The 7,158-nt window shown below is 39.1% G+C and overlaps 1 pseudogene; it reads left to right on the top strand.

Moving 5' to 3' along the window:
• Positions 1–363: 363 nt before the first annotated feature.
• Positions 364–3,213, top strand: LOC147925697 (uncharacterized; annotated as a pseudogene).
• Positions 3,214–7,158: the final 3,945 nt, after the last annotated feature.

The following is a 7,158-nucleotide window of genomic DNA, read 5'->3' as shown; positions in this document are numbered from 1 at the left end:
CTACGACGGACATGGGATGCAACACCACGACATTAACAAAAAAAACTGCACTGCTTTGGGACGGGCATGAATTATATACAAAGCACTATTGGCGGGGTGTTAATATGAAGCACTACAACATTGACAAAGGACTGCAATGTATTACGGGGTTGATTTGTAAATATTACATTGTATCTAGGTTTCCTTATTTGTCTAATACCCTAGGGTTCTTACGCTTGTGTATATATACTTTGTATCATCCTAATAATAAGGCTGAGCCGTTCTATTCCTATCTTCACATGGTATCAGAGCCAAACCTAGATCCAAAACTTTGATAACCTTTTGCGAGCGGTTTCGATCATGTCAGAAACGGAGAAGATTACGATGGGTGAAGGGAAAGGTAAGGAGATCGTAAGGGTGTCTAAAATATCAACATCCTCGCCTCTTTACTTGCATCCGTCTGAAGGGTCTGGAAGTTTGATTACTACGATACAATTGAAAGGGGATAACTATGAAGATTGGTCAAAGCATGTGCGGAATGCCTTGCGTACTAAACGGAAGTTGGGTTTTATTGATGGGAGTTTGGAGAAACCGGTTGTGGCGGAAGAAATCGAGCAGTGGTAGGTTGTTAATTCAATGATTGTGGCATGTCTGATGAATACGGTCGAGCCAACGTTGAGAACAATGATTTCGATGGTGGATGATGCCCACATGTTTTGGGAAGATTTAAGGTTGCAGTTCTCGGTTGGGAATGGACCGAGAGTGCATGAACTGAAATCCGAGTTAGCTAACTGCAAACAGCAAGGAGATAGTGTGATGATTTATTTTGGGAGACTAAAGAAGATGTGGGATGAGCTGGCAGGTTACAAGCCTTTGAAATCGTGTTCGTGTGGTGAACTTGCTGCACAACTTGAACAAGAAAGAGATGAAGAACGAACACATCAATTTTTGATGGGTTTGGATGATGTACGGTTTGGTGGAATACGCTCCACTCTAACAAACATGGAGTCGATGTTGAAGTTGTCTCAAGTTTATCAGCGAGTGGTGCGAGATGAAAGACAACAAGGTATCACTCGCAACAAGGAAGAACGTGTAGATGCGGTTGGTTTCGCTGTTCAAAGTGGGAACAAAGGCAAAACATGGGAGTTTCAATACCGTGACAAGGACGTCACATGTACACACTACGGCAAATACGGTCATGCTATCTCCAACTGTTTTCAGATCAAAGGATATCCAGACTGGTGGGATGAACGTGGTAAAAACTATGGAGAAGGAAGAGGAGCCGGAAACAGAGGAGGTCGAGGACGTTTTGGGCGAGGGGGAGGGATGGTTGGAAGCTTCGATCGAGGGAGAGGTTTGCATCTGGCTCGTGCAAACGTGGCTCAGACTCATCCTGCGAAGGTTGGGACTGCGAATTCAGCACTTGCTCAGCCCGTTGCAAACTCGGCAGCTACTACTCGTACAGAGTTCGATCGAGCTTCTCTCCCGCAACTTAATGACGAGCAGATTGCATCTTTGATCAGTTTTCTTAATCAACAGAAAACAACACCTTTTGCATCCAAACTTTCTGGTAAGATGGATATGATCATAGATTCTGGTGTGTCGCACCACATGACTTCGAATATTGATCTTTTGAGTGATGTTCAAACAATATTGCCATGTGCTATTTGTCTTCCCGATGGGGATCGAGCTATGGCTGAGAAACAGGGGCAGATGTGTTTAGGTGGCTACATATGGTTGAATGGAGTTTTGTATTCTCCAGATTTGACGTGTTCTCTTATTTCTGTTGCCAAATTACTTAACACGACTAAAGGTTCCGTTACTTTTACTGAGGAAGTGTGCGTTTTTCAGGACCGTACTTTGAAGATGATTGGTGCGGGTGAAGAGTGTGATGGGGTCTACAAGTTCCAAGGGATCCTTGGCGGACAAGCAAACAAAACAACAAGCAGTGATCAATGTGAGTTGTGGCATAGACGTCTTGGGCATCCTTCTGATCGTGTTTTGTCTTATTTATCTAGTATTTGTGGTGTTGAAAAAACTGTTGACACCGATGGGGGTTATGATATTTGTTATCGAGCTAAACAGACTCGGGATTTTTTTTCTGAAAGCAATAATAAAGCTAGTGCTATTTTTGATTTAATCCATTGCGATATTTGGGGAGCTTACCGTACTCCGTCTATGTCAGGAGCTGTTTATTTTCTAACCATTGTGGATGACTATTCACGTGCTGTTTGGATTTATTTGTTGCTTGAAAAACGAGAGGTGTCCGTGTGTTTGCAGAATTTTTGTGCTATGGTCACTCGTCAGTTTGATAAAAAGGTGCGTGCAGTACGTTCTGACAACGGTACTGAGTTCACATGTTTAAATCGTTATTTTGATCAGGAAGGGATATTGCATCAGACGTCTTGCGTGTATACACCGTAGCAGAACGGCCGTGTGGAACGGAAACATAGGCATATTCTTAACGTCGCACGCTCCTTGATGTTTCAGGCTTCCTTACCGGTAAAATTTTGGGGAGAATGTGTTCTTGCTGCAAGTCATCTTATCAACAGAACTCCCACACCGTTATTACAAGGGAAAACTCCTTACGAGATGTTATATGGCAAGCCACCCTCATTTGATGGTTTGAAGGTGTTTGGATGTTTGGCCTATGCACACAAGCTTTCTCGGGATAAGGATAAATTTGGGGAAAGGAGTCGCAAATGTGTCTTCTTAGGCTATCCGTATGGGAAAAAAGGTTGGACTATGTACGACTTAGAGACGAATGATTTCTTTGTTTCTCGCGATGTGCAGTTTCAAGAGATGGTGTTCCCTTTTGCCACAATGTCTCCTACCGCGAGTGACATTTTACCATCTCTTTCAGCTCCGCGGTTGTTTTCTGATGATGATTTTCGACCAACACCACATGTGTTAGTGGAAGAAGGGGAACAAGTGTCACCTATCTTGCCCTCCGTTGAACATCGCGATGAGTCTCCCCGTACGGTGGCTGACGACAGGGGGAGCGTTGATGCTGCGACTCCGGTTTTGACACAGGAACAGGGTTATGAGGTTTCATATCACTCACTGACAAACGACCTTGCCCCATCACCCTCTTCTACCCCCGCCACATCTTCTAACTTAGGTACGGTCACTTATCCTATTGCTAATTATGTCACCAATGAGCGTTTTTCTGCAGCTCATGCGGTTTTCCTAGCTGCTATCTCGGCTGAAATTGAACCTGATACATATATATGATGAGGCAATGCAACTCCAAGTGTGGTGAGATGCTGTTAAGTTTGAGGTGGATGCTTTAGAGGACCACCATACATGGGATGTCCGAGACTTACCACCGGGAAAAACAGCTATTGGTTGCCGTTTTGTATTTAAAATTAAATATAATTTGGATGGTACAATTGAGCGTCATAAAGCACGGTTGGTGGTTATGGGAAATCGCCAAAAAGAAGGGAAGGATTATAAAGAGGCTTTTGCACCTGTTGTCAAGTTAACCACGGTAAGAATGTTTCTCAAAGTAGCTGCTGTTAAGAACTGGATTGTGCACCAGATGGATGTTCATAATGCGTTTCTACATGGAGATTTAGAAGAAGAAGTTTACATGAAACTTCCACAAGGTTTCAAAGCCTCAGGTCCAAATCAAGTTTGTAAGCTCCGCAAGTTGCTATACGGTTTGAAGCAGGCACCTCGGTGTTAGTTCTCCAAGCTTACAAATGCTCTTCTCGCATATGGTTTTTCACAGTCTTATGCGGATTACTCATTGTTTGCTTTAAAGCGCGGGAAGATGTGTCTTTATGTGATTGTATATGTAGATGATCTTGTTATCGGTGGCAATGACGCAGATGCTATTTGCCGTTTTAAGGGGTATCTTAATCAATTGTTTCATATGAAAGATTTGGGTACTCTTAAGTATTTTTTGGGGATTGAAGTGGCTCGGTCATCTAAGGGCATTTACTTGTCTCAGGGAAATATGCATTGGACATTATCAATGAATGTGGTTTGTTAGGTGGGAGACTTGTGTGTACGCCTATTCTTGAAAATCATAAGTTGGAAGAAGATACGGGTCAGTATTTTGACACTCCGGAGCGATATCGTCGTTTGGTTAGATGGTTGGTGTATCTGACGATTACTCGGCCAAAGCTTATGTACACATTTCTTGTACTGGCTCAGTTCTTGCATCAACCTCGGTTGAAACATTGGTGGGCTGCGCTGCGCGTTGTTCGTTATCTCAAGAACAATCCTGGTCAAGGGATTTTATACACTGCGAATGGTGACTTACATGTCTCGGGTTTTTGTGATTCGGATTTTTCCACATGTCCAATATCTCGTCGCTCTCTCACGGGATTTGCTATCTTGTTGGGTGGGTCTCCTATTGCTTGGAAGACTAAGAAACAGAGTGTTGTGTCTCAGTCTTCTGCAGAAGCAGAGTACAGGGCTATGGCTTTCACGGCTTCTGAGCTCACCTGGATATGTGGTCTACTTGCTGATTTCGGTGTATCTTCGACAGAGCCTTTTAGCCTCTATTGTGACAACAAAGCAGCTCTGCATATTGCGGCTAATCCTGTCTTCCATGAGCGAACAAAACACATTGAACGTGACTGTCATTACGTACGTGACAAGATTCAAAAGGGTTTGATTGCCACGGAATATGTTCATACTACTCAACAGCTTGCAGATATCTTTACTAAAGCTCTTGGTACACCAGCGTTCGATTATCTGCGTCGCAAGTTGGACATTTGTGATCTACATGCGCCAACTTGAGGGGGAGTATTAGGGGGTTGATTGGTAAATATTACATTGTATCTAGGTTTCCTTATTTGTCTAATACCCTAGGATTCTCACGCTTGTGTATATATACTTTGTATCATCCTAATAATAAGGCTGAGCCGTTCTATTCCTAGCCGTGAATGTTACTGAGAATTGGCGGGTGATCAGCAACTACACCTAAATACTCTCTGCCGGTTCATATAAGAAAATAATTATTTTGTATCCCAAGCAATAAATGTATAAGATGTATGTGTGTGATAGACATGTTTAAGTATCGTACCAAAATTAAATAGGGAACTTTTTAATAAAAAGTTCTTTTGTTTGATGACCTTATAATTATGATTAAGTACTAAGGTGTGTTGTAGTTGCTACTTATGTTTAATAAAAGTGATGTATATGTCTGCTACCCAACTTCAACCGTGCCTCCCGCTGAACCGCAACCTGATGAGCCGCCTAGAATGTGTGTGTGCTCTTGTAAGAAATGTAGGAAGCGTCGAAACCGGTAAAAACGTTTGGGTTAAAGGTATTTCTTTTTGGGCTAAGTGTAAAGGTCGGATAGGTTTTTCTTTTTGTTTAAACGGCTAGAATATCCTAAAATGAAGAACTATTATAAAACAAAAAATTTAGTCTATTAGCAGTCTTCTTATTCCAAAATTTAGTTTTGTTTTATTCTTAAATAGTTATTCTTTGCTAGTTTATTTAGGAGTCTTCGTACCATAGGCAGCTTCCTTATACCATTATATATGTTTTTTGATGTTTTCTCTCCGTTTTATAATGTGGGATATTTTAGATAAAATAATGGTATAAAGAACACTGGCCAAACCTGAAATGATCTAAAGGAAGAAAAGGGTATCAGATTCAGCCTAATCGTCCGTTTTAGATCCTTAAACATGTCTTATATATAGTCCTTTTGATTATGTAATTAGATGCAATTCCCATCATAATTTTAGAACAGAAATGGGACTTTTATTGAACTTATCCACATGCCTTTTCCCATATGTTCTTTAATATTTACTAAAGTTGCAAACATGTCATATAGGTATCTCGGTGAGAAACCCAATAAATTTCTCATCCATACAATGTTTAATATAATTTTATTAATTAGTTATATTTTATACTATATGGCATATTATCAATAATATTAAAAAACAATTATGAGTATTATAAATATTAATATAGTTAGTTTCAAAATATTTTTTCTAATTCTCATTATTTGTTTAAACATACTAGTATTTTTATTGTATCAATTGATATTAATTTTAAATAATATGAATATATAATTTAAATTTATGTATAATGGAACTTGGTGTATAGTTAATTTTATTTTATGATTTATTAAAAAAATAAAAAATAACAACAAATAAACTTTTTAACAAAAATTTTAAGTATTTGTGGAGATAATTTATTATAATAAATTTTAACAACTTAGAAAATGATATGTGTTATATGATGAGAAATCTTGAGAATTGATTCTTTCTTTTTTATTTCTATTAATATATATATATATATATATTTTCATTTATTTTTTGGTAAGAAACTATATTAGAATTTATCAATGCACATGGTTTAAGTGCAGTCTATATACCTTAATTAGAAACTATCCATTATACTATACCCCCTGTTTTAAAAATCTGCCTAGGCAGTCGTGTAATCGCCGGTTACATGGTCGGCGGCAATGAGCCACCGTGAGTTCACCATAGTCGGCCAGAAAATCGGTAGTTTCAGAAAAAAAAATTGATTTATTTGAATTCTAATTATGATTTTCTTTATGGATCTATCATATAAGAACTGAAACTATAAGAATAACAAGCTTGAATGACTAACAGTTGCAAAAGAAATGAAGAGGCAGCTTAATTTAGGGTTTACAGATCGAGATTCATTAAAGATAAGCATATTTTCGTCATTTTGCTGCATTAATGAAAATTGTCAAAAATAAAAAACGGTGACAGCTGGGCTTGAACTTGAGATATCCGGGTTATTATGACAAAAAAAAACCGCTGAACCCCTTTTACATCTTGATAATAGCCTACATATTTAGTATATTATAGATATATATATGGATAAAATCCTTAAAACTAGTCCTCGATTACTCCCCGATTTAAATCCGATTTTCTGATTAATTGCTAGGCCCTGGCTCACCGTCCGACTAACGGCTAGCTATTTTTAAAACAGGGACTATATCTATCGGCCTCTTCTTGCCCAAATAAGTATTTTTTGGGTTAAATCTCGCAGTTGGGCCTTCCGTCGGAAACTCTTTTGGAGTAACATACGACATATCTCTTTTCGACGGTTCGTTGGGTATGGTTTCTTAGAGAGAGTGTAGGAACCAAGTGTTGAAACAAGTGTTTGGGCTACACAGTTTTGGACCGTTGAAACAAGTGTTTCATCACAAGGCTTGACGATAATCTCCATGGTGTTTTA

Source organism: Camelina sativa, chromosome 16 (assembly GCF_030686135.1).
Source record: "Camelina sativa cultivar CO46 ecotype springtype chromosome 16, ASM3068613v1".
Taxonomy (NCBI): Eukaryota; Viridiplantae; Streptophyta; class Magnoliopsida; order Brassicales; family Brassicaceae; genus Camelina; species Camelina sativa.
The sequence above is the reverse complement of the archived record's forward strand: the minus strand, read 5'-3'. Positions and strand labels throughout refer to the sequence as shown.